The 17,572-nt window shown below is 46.2% G+C and overlaps 1 pseudogene; it reads left to right on the plus strand.

The window, feature by feature from the left end:
- The first annotated feature begins 11,301 nt into the window (after nucleotides 1-11,301).
- LOC143623266 (FT-interacting protein 3-like) lies at nucleotides 11,302-14,371 on the plus strand (annotated as a pseudogene).
- The last annotated feature ends 3,201 nt before the right edge of the window (nucleotides 14,372-17,572 follow it).

Consider the following 17,572-nt stretch of genomic DNA (forward strand, 5'->3'; position numbering starts at 1 on the left):
TCATGGGTGCCCCGTCCTCCTTAATAAAAGAAAATTTCAGTGTCCAAGTTATCATGGTGGTCTTTTTAAGACTTTTCAAACTCTTTTAACCTAAGGTGTTTAAATTATTTATCTTTGCCAATAGACCACACTCTATGTGGTCATGGTGGTTGACCCTCCTGCTATTTAAAGGTAAAAAGGGGGGTAGGAGTAGAACCATGAACGTAGTTGTGGGCTTGTAATTTGTATAAGTTTATGCTTATTGATGAGATCAATGTTTCACTTTCGGTATTTGTTTAATGTGGATGATACTCTCATTTGGGTCCGGACCAATGGCTTTAGACCCAACATGTTGGCCCACTATGATACCTCTCTCTCTCTCTCTCTCTCAACCTACTTTCTTTGTCTCTTCCAATCTACAAACATATAAATATCATGTTTGTGTATACATTGCCATTGTATAACACAAAACGCTTACACTAACTTCCCCGTCGATGTGTGCATAGGCTTCATCCCATGGATCTTCTAGTGTGTCGTTAGCTTGTTAATACATCATAAGAATGAAGAATGACACATCATCACCACCAAGACGACTTCAAATCATAATAGTTATTTCTCTGCACTGCTACATAGACCCCCCAAGTCTAGCTATGAAATCTTTGTTGCAACACTAAAAGTCTATCATCTTTTGCTTTTTCTAAATTCTAAATTGTTATAGAAAGATGTATTCAAAGTTTATATGATGAACCATGCCCATTTATACGAATATTAGTTGGCCACGTATATAATAATAGTATTATTTCAAAATAAAATAAGTTATCATGGATACTACTTAATTTGGAAATGTATCGTATTAGTTATATTATCGAAGTTAACTAGGATTAGAAAAATAAAAGAATTAAACTTCTTGTATTATTGTAATTTGTTACTCAAAACTAACTTTTTTTCTAATTTAGCCGTTCGATCATATTCTTATTTCAACATGTTATTTTATCCTCAAGTGAATTGTAATACATGTGTATTCTTATTAACTAATTTCAGAGTTATTTCAGTTCAAATAAAGTAACATGTTTTACATGTTCTCGTGCACAGTTAAGTTTTTGTATTAGTAAAAGTGTATCTATATATGGACAATTTGTACACTATAATATACATTACCCACAATACTTGTTATTCGATGTTAAAACACGCGTCGTCAATATTGTGCATCTAGGGTTATAAATAATTTTGATAATAAGGGCGGAAGTGCATTCTTGGGTACTCCTTGGCGGGGAGGCTTTGCTGAGCGGGTACACCACCACTAGCCAAACGAGCTATAGTAGCCGAGGAAAGATGAGAAGAGAGAGACATATGTGTTTGTCTTGGGAGGGAGGAAGAGAGTTGTGCGAGTAGGCAACACCTTCGTCGGTGATGGATGTTTGGCGGGTACATTCGATTTGAGATGGGAGTCCCTTATCACTTTCATTTCTTTGGCCCATCTTCTTCAGTTTTCTAAATTTATTAACAATTATTGAAAATTTATTAGCTCTTACTTTACATTAAACTAATACTTTTTTTAATCTTACACTATTTAGTTATCTACACATTTAAACATACGAAAAAATTTCGAATTCACGTGTGATCCTACCAAACTAAACATAGCATTGTTGTAAAAATCGTGTTTAGGCTTCGGTTACTCAATGAGTAATCTCTGCGTACTTCCCGACTAAGGCCGAATACTTGCAACTTCAAAGTTGATCGAGTTAACAACACCTAGCGACCTTTACGGCCGTGAACCTGACAAGACAAAAATGCCAAGTCAGGATCAAGGACAACGTAGGGGGCATTGATCATGGTGAGATCGTCACATGTCAGTATGCCACCCACTTTCAAAAACACCATAAAAATCACTTCTACCGGTGACGCTTTATAAGGTGTGCTATTATATATCATAAATATTTTTTTTCTTATGTGTAATGTCTTTTCTTGATATAATAAAATAATAGATTTACAAGTGTACCGAACCTTGTAAAATTAATATTATATTAAATAAGTAGTTGATATTATTCAATGTAATAAGAGTAAATAAGCGTGTTATACTCTGACACAATAAATTCCAAACAAAAACGCACACCACATTGGTCTTCAGTCTTCTTCCATGAACCATCTTTGAATCTTCACTTCATCTTCTCTTCAATATTATTATTATTATTATTTAAACCTGAATCAGACACAAGGGTTCTTGTTCTTTCACATCGTTAGCTGGGTTACAAGATCATAAGGTAATAACTGTTTCAATTCACTGTCTTTTGTGTTAATTCAGCTCCGATTTGATGAATCAGATGTGGGTTTGAAAGATTAGGGTTTTATGCTGTGTGATTTGTGATTATTTTGCTTGAATTTGGAATATGTTCTGTTTGACCCAAAAGTCAAAATTGACGTCTGTAGATTGAGTATATGCTGTCAACTAAAAAGTAAAAGTATTATGAATTATCCCCTTTTTTGTTTCTCAAAAAGATAATTTTTATGTCTTTTTTGAATCAAATTCCATCAAGATTCCACTGTGATTCTGTTTCTATACATCAATACATGTGATTCTGTGTTTAAAAAGATTGAAATTGTTTATTACAGGTGTGTAATTAAGCTGTTAAAGATACCCACCAACTGTTTGTGAAAAGTCCTTGAAGAGGTAGGTCCCAGCAGAGTCCAGTTGGACCCGCAAGACTCACCTTGAACAGGGACGTCTGCGCAATAACCAACTGCTCCAGCAGGACACCATGCTCAAAGAACCTTACGCGCAGTACGCCAGCTGTACCCGCAGGGAAAGCCTCCCAATGGTGAAGTACCCCGCCTGTTCCCGCAGCTGCGGATACAAGCCATCAGAGAAGGCTACCCGCACTAACAGCAAAGCTACACGCACAAGGCATTCGTTCAGTAGTCACATGAAGGAATGAGCAAGGCGGGAACACTCCCGCCTAAATGAGCCAGTCCGTATGCTTCTGGAAGGTCTTCCGTACTATACCTACTAAGGTATGGGCGGAACAGACAGTTTGACCAGAGCAGCCCATGAACTAATCACAGGGTGACAGCTCACCGACAACAATACGAGGAGGAGCACCCTCTAGTACTGTTCGTCACTATTAGCCGCTGCCTACTCACCAACCCTTACGATGGGACGTGCGCAGCCTACAGTTGGTGGAACAGTGCGCAGCCGGCAGTAAAAGGAACAGTATACAGCCGACCTTATTACTGTTGGCCGTAACCTATCCACCAACCAGTATGGCTTGTGCGTGATCCACTGTTGGTAGAACAGGAATACTATTCAGCCGGCTGTACCTGCTTGGAAACCTACCTTCGGCTATAAATACTCCAACACCTTGGAATGGTAAGGACATCATCTGATATCTCAATCTTATCTAGCAATCTCTTAATATACTCTTATATTCAGAGCAATCTAGTCTGATTCTCACGCCGGAGGGTGGTCACAAGGAGGAACCCCCCCTTCTCAGTGACGAGCTTACGGTGTCTGTTTTGCAGGCCTCCTGAAGAACAACCTTCTCAGCTAGATCTCATCCGTGGGAAACATTACTTAACCCCCAGATTATCTATAATCTGTCCAGGGTTCACTTAGTGTTTCTTCATTGGGTTGAGAATTGCGCGTAAGATGGGAGTGAAAAACTTGGAAGCCCACGTGGATTCCATGTTGGTAGCCAATCAAATCAACGGGGTGTACACGGCCGTGAACGACACAATGGCCCTGTACCTCGCACAAGCAAAATCCCTTATGCGCGATTTCAATGACTGCAAAGTCATACACGTCAAGCGAAGTGAAAACAAATCTGCGGATGCGTTAAGGAAGCTTGCATCATTAGCCTTCACCCACTTAGGAAAGGATATCCGCATTGAACTCCTCGAGACACCATCGGTCCCGCACAAGGAAATTTTTGTCATCCAAACAGGCACGGAAACGTGGATGACACCGATAATAAAATACCTTGCGACAGGTACACTACCGGAGTCCAAAACACAGGCAAGAAAACTACGCTGTAAGGCACTGAATTATCAACTCGTCAATGACATCCTTTACAGACGTAACTTTCTTGGCCCACTCTTAAGATGCGTGGACAACCAAGATGCTGACTACCTCCTAAGGGAAGTACACGAAGGCATCTGTGGAGTACACGCAGGTCCCCGCGCTGTTGTAGCCAAGCTAAACAACGCGGGATACTTTTGGCCGGGGATGCATACGGATGCACTGGCATACATCAGAAAATGCAGGTCTTGCCAGCTTTACGCACCCAATACGCACCGCCCGAAGAATGAACTTGTTCCAGTCACTTCTTCATGGCCATTCCAGAAGTGGGCCATCGATGTGACAGGCCCATTTCCTACAGCAGCAGGAAATGTTCAGTTCCTGGTGGTAGCCATCGACTACTTCACCAAGTGGATAGAAGCAAAACCTTAGCCCAAACAACCGCGAAACATATCAAAAAATTTATTTGGGAATTTATTATTTGTCGTTTTGGACTTCCACAGAATTTGGTGAGCGATAACGGCACCAACTTTGCTGACAAGAAGCTACAACAGTGGCTAAAAGAACTTCAAATCACCCACACCTTTACCTCAGTGGCACACCCGCAAGGTAATGGTGAGGTGGAAAGAGCAAATAAGAGCATCGTCGAAGGCATCAAGAAGAGACTATTGGAACACAGATCCGGCTGGGTGGACGAGCTTCCGCACGTCCTTTGGGCAAACAGAACGCTGAAGAAGGCCAGTACGGGAGAAACCCCGTTCAGCCTCACTTATGGCACTGAAGCCATGGTCCCGGTCGAAATTGGTCTACCCTCACCAAGGGTCTTGATTCAGCCAGAAGACAATGATGCGGAAAGACGGTTGGATCTTATGCTAACCGAGGAACGCAGAGACTTAGCCGCAGTGCGTGAAGAGAACTACAAACGACAAATGCAAAAATACTACAACACGCGGGTAAAACTCTGCAACTTCAATATAGGAGACTACATACTGCGTAACAACGAGGCTTCAAACCAAGAGCGCCCGGGAAAGCTGGCCCCGGTCTGGGAAGGGCCATACATTATCAAAGAAGTCCTGGGAAAGGGCGCATACCGGCTCGAAAGGCTCGATGGCACTCCCATCCCAAGAACATGGAATGGATCTCAATTATGCAAATGTTATATGTAGATCAATTCCAAAACTTGTAAAGAAAAGGCCTAGAGCCACTTCTAATGGAAATGATTCTCCTTTCATAATGTGTTTACCTTTATACTTATGAACTTCCCACTGGTGCCGGTATTCACCGCATAAATGGGGGAAGAAGTAAGTCGTTACGTGTGGAAGGCGGCAAAACCCGCATAAACACAACGTTAAAAATAAGGGAAACCTACACGCAGGTCAGATGTAAGTAAAGTTTAGCCATCCTTGTAAGTGCAAGTGACGGTCTTACCCGCACAATCACGAACAAGGAAGCAAAACTTCAACCTATCATCTACCACGTTCAAAGGTTACCCTAAAAAAAGGGATAAGGAAAACCTACACGCAGGTCAGATATGGGTAAAGTTTAGCCATCCTACTACGTGCAAGTGACGGTCCTACCCGCACAATCACGAAAGAGGAAGCAAAACTTCACACCTATTATCTACCACGTTCAAAGGTTAACTTATCCTCAAAGATGAGGAAAACCTACACGCAGGTCAGATGGTAAAGTTTAGCCATCCTACTACGTGCAAGTGACGGTCCTACCCGCACAATCACGAAAGAGGAAGCAAAACTTCACACCTATTATCTACCACGTTCAAAGGTTAACTTATCCTCAAAGATGAGGAAAACCTACACGCAGGTCAGATGGTAAAGTTTAGCCATCCTACTACGTGTAAGTGACGGTCCTACCCGCACAATCACGGAAGAGGAAGCAAAACTTCACACCTATCTACCACGTTCAAAGGTTAACTTATTCTAAAAACTTGGAAAATTGCTAATTTAAACTAAAGTATGTGTCATATAACGTTTATAAAGCAAGGAATCCAATGAATCAAGCAGTCTTAGCCGCACAAAGATTTACATTTCATAAATATTCGTTACAAGAATGGCCGGGTAACTACCCGCCTATAAGAAAGTAAATCTATACAAACTAAATCTATCCTAGCAGCGGGAAGGGATCTTCAGGATCAGGCTTCAGGGCCACTTCCACTTGGACCAGCGCCGTCAGTAGAGCGTGGCTGTTCAAGGAAAGCCTTAAGGATAGGTAGCCCATCATCAGCAGCAGCAATTTCATTCACCTTCTCCACCACCGGATGCGGGAAAGCGGCGTATTGATTTACTGCTTGGTCATATATGGCTTCAGTATCTACATTGTACAAAGGGAAGTTGGATGGCGGGACGCCTTTCTCAACAAACCCTAGACCAAGCAGGAAGCCGACTCGTTCCCCATCCTCGTGAGAAGCGTTGAGGGCTGCGCTCATAGCATCGTCGTAAGATGTCTCTGAGAAGACCCGATGCACAACCTACATAAGAAAATATACAAGTGTCAACACCCTATTTACAAAGAAAAGCGTGAAGACATGAAGATAGACTTACCTGAGACAACGCTTCTCGAAGAAGCCATTCCTTGGCAACCAGAGCTTCTTGAAGGGCGGCTTGAGCTTGGGTGCAGGCGCGTTCGGCTTCGCTTTTGTTAAGGTTGGCAAGTAGCACTTCCTTTGCGGCAGCCTCTTCGACGCCCTTAAGCTTCCGCTCGGTATGGTCAAGCACGCCCCTCTGGTCCAAGATCTCCTGGAGCTTCTTGGCATCTTCCATCGCCAAGGCATCATGAGCACGTTGGAGAGCCTCTAATTTGGCCTTGAGCTCCTCATTCTCCACGCGTAAAGGCTCAGCAATGGCTTCAGCCTTGGTGGCCCTCTCGGTTGCGTTCCTCGCAGTCTCCTTAGCCAGCCGAAGCTGTTCGTTAACAGCTTGGGCAGCCTTGGAGCGGGCCTCGAGTCGCGCTTGAACCTCAACCTCGAGGGCCTTGAAGGCCTTCTCCTTCTCCGCAGCAGCTGCGGACAGCTTTTGGTTCTCCTCCCGAAGAGCCCGCGCTTGAGATACTTCCTTGGCGCGAGCTGCTTTCAACTTGTCGTTTTCACGACAAAGCAGCTCGACGCGCGGCTGCATCCGGGCCTGGAGAACCCGAAGCTCGTTGGTTAGCCTACCCTCCTGGTAGCTAGCCAGGGCTTCCCCCAACGCACCATGGGGAGCAGCGTGGCGAGCCCATTCCACGCACTCCACAGGGGTACGAAGGGTTGTTCCTCGGCGGATGTTCCATCGTGGAACATACACTTCATTGGAATCCGACACTGCAAAAAACACAAAGCAGTTAGGAAAAGATGATAAAATATATATGTATAAAATGGGCCAGAAAAACCCTACGCACCTGTAGGGTCAATTACAGGCCGATAGCCGCCGAACCCATCACCTGAACCCAATGGAAATCCATCCAAGAGGTCAGGCAGATGGGAAGGTGGCGGAGAGATGCGAGAAGCCCCACGCGTACCTGATGGACCGGCCGTCGTTGCCGATGGTGGGGGCATGCTTGCAGCCGCCGTGGTCGCCACCGCGGTCGCTGCCGCAGAATCCGCAGCAATCGTAACCGCCGGCTCTGTGAAGGATGCTGTAAAAATCGCACTCACAGCCGGCGGTGACGTCATCTCGGCTGGAACAGTCGGCTCAAAGGAGTGAGCAACTGATCCAGCGGAAGCAGGCGCAGGCGCCTGGGTCGACGCCTCAGGTAGGCTGACCAAGCCTACCGTCATTGGCGGAGAGGTAATACTCGGCCCTTCACCCTGGAATGCGCCAACATCCACGCCTGCGTAAAAGAAGAAAAGTGTTAAAAGACTAAGGATTAAGCTATGAAGATAAAAGCTAAAGGAAAGTTGTACTTACGGGTTTTCTTGAGCCTAAAGGTACGGAGAGGCGGGGACGGACCCGATGGAGCCGGCCTCTTTGCGCCGGTAACCGTCGTCTTCTTTGGCTCTCCGGAGATGACAGTTGCAACCTCCGGAGCAGTGGTCTTATCACCACCGGGATTCCCCGCCACCTCTTCGCTCTCGGTCTCCGAATCAGACCGAGGCGCTGGATCGGCAGTGGAGGCCTTCTCTTTCCCCTTCCCGCCGGCAGCCTTCTTCTTCCGCACCAACGGAGGACCATCTGCGGATTCCTCATCAGAACATACGATTAGAGGAATTCCAGCAGAGGTTTCAACATTGAGGGGTCGAGGGTCGAAGAGCGCCTTACCTGGCCGACGGGCGCTGAGGATCTCATGGCCTAGCGGATAGACCTCCACGAACCGATCCGCGGTTTGTTCGAGGATGGGCAACTCGTTCTCATCTAGAGCGCGAGTACCCATCCGTGCGGGACCGTCAGCCTCCCGCGGGTTCAGGAGCGACTGCAGGTCGTTCCCCTCTGAAATAAAACAGGAAAAAAGTTAGAAGAAATTCAAAATCAACAAAAGGGAGAAAGGCATACCGTAAGGAACAGAGTTCGAACCGTATTCGAGGACGATCGGAATCTTGCGCGCATCAGCCTCCTTCCACACCCGGCTCATCCCCAGCATCACCATCCCGGACTCCGCAAACCGGTAAACCGGAGATTGGACCCGAGATATCTTGGCAAACCATTCCGCCTCCTGGTAGCTGGAGGCGTGAAGGCTGGGAAGTGCCTGCCCATTCTTGAATTTCATAGCAATGGGGATGGCGCGGGCGGATATGAAGAAAAACTCCCTCTTCCACGCGCGAAGACTGCGCTCGGTCGCACAGATCTTTAAACCCTTAATCCGGGTCGTCAACGTGTACCACCCCTGGATGCACCTCCAAGTGTAGAAGGTCATCAGACGGTCAACATAGGGCTCAACGCCCAGTATCCGGCACACCCACTCAAAATGGCGAATCTTGGCGATCGCCATGGGGTGCAACTCGGTCAAATGAACACCATGCCTCTCGAGGACACGGTAAACAAACTTTGTCAATGGGAACCTAAGATTCCCATAGACAAAGAATGCTGCATAAACCCCGATCTTGCCTCGGGGGGCATCGTACACGGTCTGATGAGGTTCAGGAAACTCAGGCTCGAGAGACTCGAGCATGAACTTCCTGACAACATACCGGTACAGATCGCCAGGAAGAGCACACTGGCACTCACCAGCAGTACTCCTGTCGTCAGCTGTAGAATCGATATCACGAGACATCTTGTAAAGAAAGAAAACGATTTCGGGAGAATGCTTGCCTGAAAAGGATAAGTATTCGCCGGAAATCGCAAAGAAGATGAAGAAGAGTGAAAGTGTGAATTACAAATAACCCTCTCCCCCTTTATATACTAATCGCAATTAATGCGATGAAATTAATGCGGAAGAGAGAGAAAACAAAGGTGCAATGAAACTATGACACGTGGCAAAAAGCAAGCTGGCAACAGCTGTTGACAGGACGCATACCATTAATTTCGCGGCCACGCGCCCGAAAAATCGCGACCACGCGCCTGAAAAAGCGACTGGAATGACCATGTACTGTCACGTCACCATAACTTCCTGCACGTCCTGACACAGTCAGAAGAAACCGTCGCACGACGTTTGAGGTTTGGACTGTTCTTATCCTTTCACCAACTCTTCGAATTTCAAAATTCAAAATTCAAAAAGATTCAAGTGAGCGGGAAAATACCCCTTACCTTGGCAACCAAGTAACCGTAAGACGGACGCGGGTACAGTGTTAAGGCAAAACCCTTCACATGCCTAGCACCCGCAGGGAATTGAAGCCAGGAATAACTTGGCAACCAAGTAACCGTCAGACGGATGCGGGTACAGTGTCAAGGCAAAACCCTTCACATACCTAGCACCCGCAGGGAATTGAAGCCAAGAATACCTTGGAAGTAAAGTAACCGTAAGACGAGTGCGGGTACAGTGTCAAGGCAAAACCCTTCACGTACTTAGCACTCTGTAGGGAATTCAAACCAAGAAGGATCTTCTGGGCCATGCTTGCGGAAACGTGAATAACATTCCCGCACGACGGGAACGTCGAGAACTATATTGTTTGAAACTCCAAGATGGAATTGGTGGTTTCAGCATAAATGATCACTCTGTCGAAAACCACCAAAACCCCATGGAGAATCCACACAATTGGGACTCAACGCTCCTGACGCGCGACGAGGTTACAAAGCTACCCGCTTCACACCCAAAGATCAAGCAGAAAAGTCGGGAATTTCTGCGTGACATCAGGAAAACCGCGGGATGAATCACCACGGAAAACCGAAAAACTATACCCTTTTCAAAACCCCTTGCTAAGTCCAAAAGTTCACCTCACTTCATTAAACATTCATGAGAAGAACATTGGACTGGGGGGACTTGAAGAGGTAGGTCTCAGCAGAGTCCAGTTGGACCCGCAAGACTCACCTTGAACAGGGACGTCTGCGCAATAACCAACTGCTCCAGCAGGACACCATGCTCAAAGAACCTTACGCGCAGTACGCCAGCTGTACCCGCAGGGAAAGCCTCCCAATGGTGAAGTACCCCGCATGTTCCCGCAGCTGCGGATACAAGCCATCAGGGAAGGCTACCCGCACTAACAGCAAAGCTACACGCACAAGGCATTCGTTCAGTAGTCACATGAAGGAATGAGCAAGGCGGGAACACTCCCGCCTAAATGAGCCAGTCCGTACGCTTCTGGAAGGTCTTCTGTACTATACCTACTAAGGTATGGGCGGAACAGACAGTTTGACCAGAGCAGCCCATGAACTAATCACAGGGTGACAGCTCACCGACAACAATACGAGGAGGAGCACCCTCTAGTACTGTTCGTCACTATTAGCCGCTGCCTACTCACCAACCCTTACGATGGGACGTGCGCAGCCTACAGTTGGTGGAACAGTGCGCAGCCGGCAGTAAAAGGAACAGTATACAGCCGACCTTATTACTGTTGGCCGTAACCTATCCACCAACCAGTATGGCTTGTGCGTGATCCACTGTTGGTAGAACAGGAATACTATTCAGCCGGCTGTACCTGCTTGGAAACCTACCTTCGGCTATAAATACTCCAACACCTTGGAATGGTAAGGACATCATCTGATATCTCAATCTTATCTAGCAATCTCTTAATATACTCTTATATTCAGAGCAATCTAGTCTGATTCTCACGCCGGAGGGTGGTCACAAGGAGGAACCCCCCCTTCTCAGTGACGAGCTTACGGTGTCTGTTTTGCAGGCCTCCTGAAGAACAACCTTCTCAGCTAGATCTCATCCGTGGGAAACATTACTTAACCCCCAGATTATCTATAATCTGTCCAGGGTTCACTTAGTGTTTTTTCAGTCCTCTGAGAAAAATTTATAAAAAATGAGCAATTTAAAGCTAGGAGTCGAGGTCAAAAGTGCGCACGGGCTCATGGCGAAAGATGGGCAAGGGTCGGCTAGCCCGTACGTCGAGCTTCTCTTTGACCATCAAAAGTTCACTACCACTGTTAAAGAGAAGGATCTTGATCCGTATTGGAACGAGACGTTTTATTTCGGTATATCTGACCCGAATAATTTACCGAACCTTACGCTTGATGCATATGTGTATAACCGATCGAAAGGAATTACCTCGAAGAATTTTATAGGTAAAGTTCATATTAATGGGACAGCATTTGTTCCTTACTCGGATGTGTCGTTTTCCATTACCCGTTGGAGAAAAAGACTATTCTTTCGCGTGTGAAAGGCGAGTTGGGGTTGAAAGTGTTTGTCACTGATAACCCGTCGATTATGGTCTCGAATCCACCTCCTCAGATGGATAACTCTTCACATAACCGAAACGGGTCAAAAGATTCAAGGAAAACGTTTTTCCATTTGCCAAATTCCAGCTCTGCCCCGCAAGCTCAGGCTCCGTCGCAGCAACCATACATGGCAGCTATGAACCAGCCGCAGCAAGCGTATGCATATGGAGTTGAGGAAATGAGAAACCAAAGTCAAATGGGTCAACTTCAAAGCCAACCGAAAGTGGTGAGGATGTACTCGGGATCTTCATCGCAACCAATGGAGTACGCTCTCAAAGAAACAAGCCCGTTTCTTGGAGGCGGTCAAGTGATCGGGGGTCGGGTTGTGACCCGTGATAACCGACGGGCCAGCACTTACGACCTCGTGGAAGCGATGCAGTTTCTTTTCGTTCGGGTCGTGAAAGCGCAAGACCTCCCGAGCAAGGATGTGACCGGAAGCCTCGACCCGTATGTCGAGGTCCTGGTTGGGAACTATAAAGGCATCACACAACACTTTTCAAAAACATCGAGCCCGGAATGGAACACGGTGTTTGCGTTCTCTCGAGAACGAACGCAAGCAACCGTGTTAGACGTGGTGCTTAAAGACAAAGACATGATAAAAGACGAGTTTATCGGGCTTGTTCGCATTAACCTTCACGATATTCCAACACGGGTCCCACCGGATAGCCCGTTAGCTCCCGAATGGTACCGGTTGGAGAACAAGAAGGGTGAGAAAAAGAAAGGCGAGTTAATGCTTGCGGTCTGGATCGGGACACAAGCTGATGAAGCGTTTCCAGATGCGTTTCTCGTCGATCAAGCAACTAACAGTGTCGATAGTGCGGTTTCTTCAATGTACACTCGGTCAAAAGTTTACCATTCTCCTAGACTTTGGTATGTTCGGGTTAATATAATCGAGGTACAAGATCTTGTTTGGGATGAAAAATCACGGTTCCCGGATGTATACGTTAAAGCGCAGATTCACAACCAGGTTTTGAAAACAAGACATGTTCAAGCAAGAAACGCAAATGCATTATGGAATGAGGATATGATGTTGGTGGCTGCCGAGCCGTTAGAAGATCATTTGATTCTTAGTATTGAAGATCGAGTGGGCGGAAATAAGGAAGAGACGTTAGGAAAGGTGTTTATACCGTTAAACAGCATTGAAAGACGTGCAGATGATCGAATGATTCATTCCCGGTGGTTTCATGTTCAAGACCCGAGTGATCGTGATGTTGACGAGAAGATAAAGAAGAAAGATAAGTTTGCAACTTGGATGCATGTTCGGGTTTGTCTTGATGGCGGGTATCATGTGCTGGACGAGTCGACTCAGTACAGCAGTGATCTCAGACCGACTGCTAAACAGCTATGGAAGCCGTCGATCGGGATACTGGAACTCGGTATCTTAAACGCCAGTGCGCTTCACCCTATGAAAACCCGAGATGGTAGAGGGACGACTGACGTGTATTGTGTTGCTAAATACGGTCACAAATGGGTTCGAACAAGGACAGTTATCGACAGTTTGACTCCAAAGTTCAACGAGCAGTATACTTGGGAAGTATACGACCCGTCAACTGTCATAACCGTCGGTGTTTTCGATAACAATCAGCTCGAGAACGATTCCAACTCCAAAGATATAAGGATCGGTAAGATTCGTATCAGAATCTCAACTCTTGAAACGGGTCGTGTTTATACCCATTCGTACCCGCTGCTGGTTTTGCACCCGTCGGGTGTGAAGAAAATGGGGGAGTTGCATTTAGCGATTCGGTTTTCGAGTACTTCAATGGTTAATATGATGTATATGTACTCGAAACCACTGTTACCGAAGATGCATTATGTGAGGCCGTTGACGGTGGTTCAGCTTGAGATGCTGCGCCACCAAGCTGTCCAGATAGTGGCGGCTCGGCTCAGCCGAGCCGAACCGCCACTGAGGAAGGAAATAGTTGAGTTCATGACTGATGCTAATTCACATCTGTGGAGTATGAGGAAAAGTAAAGCTAATTTCTTCAGGCTAATGTCGGTTTTTAACGGGGTTTTTGTGGTGAGTAGATGGTTTGGGGAAGTTTGTTTGTGGAAGAATCCGATCACGACGGTGCTCGTTCACGTCATGTTCGTGATGCTCGTGTCGTTCCCGGAGCTTATTATGCCTACGGTTTTCCTCTACATGTTCCTCATCGGGCTTTGGAACTACTGGTTCCGGGCCCAATACCCTCCGCATATGAACACCCGATTATCATATGCGGACGGGGTTACCCCTGACGAGTTAGACGAGGAATTCGACACGTTTCCAACGTCTCGGCACCCGGACATGGTCAGGCACCGGTACGATCGATTACGAAGTGTGGCGGGAAGAATCCAATCTGTTGTCGGTGATATAGCGAGCCAAGGTGACGGCTGCAGGGGCTTCTGAGCTGGCGGGATCCACGGGCTACTCTTTTTTTCATGGTGTTCTGTCTTGTGGCAGCATTTGTGTTATACGCGACGCCGTTTCAGGTGCTTGTGGTGCTGAGCGGGTTTTATGTGATGAGACATCCGAGGCTTCGACATAGGTTGCCATCTGCACCGTTGAATTTCTTCAGGCGGCTTCCAGCCCGTACTGACAGCATGTTGTGAGGATGGTTTCTAGGCTTTTGGAGCTCAAAATTTCTGTTATGTTTGTGATTTAATGTACGTGTCTATTGTTTTTTTCCGACTTTCGTGGCACTGAAAGCGTTGAGACAACGATGGGGTTAAGTTTGTGAGTTTTAATGTTTATATGATTTGAAATGTGTATGTTGGTCTTGTTCGTAAATAGGGAATGGTTCTGCAGATATTGTTGCAGTGGCATGAAATGCAACTGTGATCACTACACCTGGGGGTATGTTTGTTAATTATGGTCTATGTTAGATTAGTACTTATGTTTGAATTAAATAAAGTATACATTGAGTAAAAATAAATTACTCTTATAAAACTTGTTAACTTGAAGCATGTCTATATAAGACGACAACACCGGCGACCGCCACTGTTACCACTCACCCCACCATTGGCATTGGCAACACTGCCAAACCACAACCGTCTTTAATCGTTTGAAACCAATTTGATTTTTTTTTTAAAAACCGTTCTAATGAAGATAATTATTGATCATATGGTACCACTTTTGTTATTAGTATTTATTTGATGTTATCACTTATCTTATTGTTACGGGTGAGGGGTGTTGACTTGGTGGTGGTGGTGGTGTGGCGGGGTGCTAGTGTGAGGTGCTCGGGTGGAGTTTGGAGATGAATGGATGGTGCTCAGGTATTTAAGGGAAGTTGATGTGTGGAGGAAAGGGAAATGATTAGGAAGAAGAATGTGTGAGGAAGAAGATAAGACATTGTTACTCACTAAGAATCGAGACAGTACTAAGGTGTATCAGGCAATATTTAATTACGAAAATACCCTTAAGTTTAACGGCTGATAACGTGTAAAATTGACGGAAGGGCTGCCCATAAAGCACGGGGGGTTAGAATTCACTTTATTTAAGAATTGGGCATGTATGGTGCCCCGCCCATAAAGCACATGGGTACAAATAGTAATTATCTACTTAATATTATATGTTTTATCTAATTTACTACACAAAAACTTTAATGGAGCCCGGGTTCTCAATGGGAGCGGCATATATATCTCTTATATGTACTAAGAAGATGACTATTGCATCAGTATGTATTGTCTTATTGTTGATTGTATCACTGCCTTTTTGTCTACGTTTTCCTCTTGTTTCATAGAAGTGTATTAATTGCACACCTTTAAACTTAAAATACACCTATTGTGTTTTCTAATTGTATCTGAAGAGGTAGGTCCTAGCAGAGTCCAGTTAGACCCGCAAGACTCACATTGAACAGGGACGTCTGCGCGGTTGGACCCGCAAGACTCACCTTAAACAGAGACGTCTGCGCAGTTGAACTAGCAAGACTCCTGAGGGACGTCTGCGCAAAGACCAACTGGATCCGCAGGACCAACCATGCTCAGAGACGCGACGTCCTTACGCGCAGTACGCAAGCTGTTCCCGCAGGAAAAGCCTCCCAATGGTGACGTACTCCGCCTGTTCCCGCAGCTACGGATACTAGCCATCAGGGAAGGCTACCCGCACAGCAAGGCTACACGCACAAGGCACTAACTCTCAAATAATTCAGTAGTCACCTGAAGAAGGAATGAGCAAGCCGGGAATACTCCCGCACAAAGCCGGGAATACTCCCGCCCAAATGAGCCAGTCCGTACGCTACTGGAGGATCTTTTGTACTGTACCTGCCAAGGTATGGACAAAAGATCTGACCAAAGCGGCGACAGTTCACTGACAACAGTACGACGAGCAGCACGCTCTAGTACTTAAAGTCACTATCAGCCGCTGCCTACTCACCAACCCTCTTCGTGGCACGTGCGTAGCCTGCAGTTGGTGGAAAAGGGAACAGTGCACAGCCGGTCATGTCACTATCAGCCGCTGCCTACCCACCAACCACTAGCATGGCACGTGTGTAGCCCACAGTTGGTAGAACAGGAATATTATACAGCCGGCTGTACCTGCTTGGAAACCTACCTTCGGCTATAAATACTCCAACACCTTGGAACGGTATCATCATCTTATATCTTCATATATTATCTGATATCTGCTCTAGCTATTTCTCTTAATATACACTTATATTCAAGAGCAATCTAGTCTGATTCTCACGCCGGAGGGTGGTCACAAGGAGGTACCCCCCCCCATTCCCAGTGATGAGCTCACGGTGTCTGTTTTGCAGGTCATCAGAAGAACAACCATCTTTGCCGGACCTAACCCTCGTGGGAAACATCTACTTAACCCCCAGATTATCCGTAATCTGCCCGGGGTCAATTAGTGTTTCTTCATTGGCGCCATCCGTGCATAAAAGCTAGAACTTTTCTTTCAGTTTTTTCAAAACTTCTGGAAAGATGGTTAAAGTTACTCCGGTCCCAAGGCCAGTGAGTGACCAAGAAACCCAGGTAACCACAACCCCAGCTACTGGGGGGAACACCGGCGAGTATACAATTTTTACGAACACTACCCAGGTTACCCAAGCCGGGGCAAGTGCAGTAAACAATCCGGGACAAGCCGGTTACACAAATTTTACGAACACTACCCCGGTTACCCAAGCCGGGGCAAGTGCAGTAAACAATCTATCACTGGGATTCACCGATGCCTAGTTGGAGAGACAACAGACGAGGCTCCCCCACCAAACACTCGATCAAGTTAAAGATGGACGCCACTCACCAAAAGCGTCACCAAGATATTCGCCACCGAGAAGCTCCCATGGCCATAGGCTCCAATTATCCGACAGCGTCCAAACGCTGATCAAAGCAAATTCTGTGACTTCCACAGGACAAGAGGCCACACCACCGAGGAATGCTTAGACATGAAGGACGTCGTCGAAGCATTTCAGAGATGGGACGCTCACGCACCTCGTGGCGTAATGAACGCTGAGCAGGCTAATGCGTGTAGAACCCCAGGGGGAAAACACGGATGAAACTGCAGCTTCAATGTTAGAGCCTACATACTGCGTAAACAACGAGATTCCGAACCAGGTGCATGTCGGCTCTAAAGGCTCGATGACACCCCCATCCCAAGAACATGGAAGGGAGCTCAATTACACAGGCTGCATGTAGATCAATTCCAAACTTGTAAAGAAAAGGCCCAGAGCCACTTCTAATGGAAATGATTCTCCTTATCACATTGACGCTGATGGTCGTACATTTATACTTGTGAACTTTCCACACTGATATGCCGGTATTCACCGCATAAATAAGTGTGAAAGGCGTTGCGTGTGGACGGCGGCAAAACCCGCATAAACACAAAAAACGGCAAAAATTTCTAAGAAATAAGGACAACCTT

Source organism: Bidens hawaiensis, unplaced genomic scaffold, assembly GCF_021521415.1.
Source record: "Bidens hawaiensis isolate Kalapana, Puna unplaced genomic scaffold, B.hawaiensis_p1.1 tig00003356_1, whole genome shotgun sequence".
NCBI lineage: Eukaryota > Viridiplantae > Streptophyta > Magnoliopsida > Asterales > Asteraceae > Bidens > Bidens hawaiensis.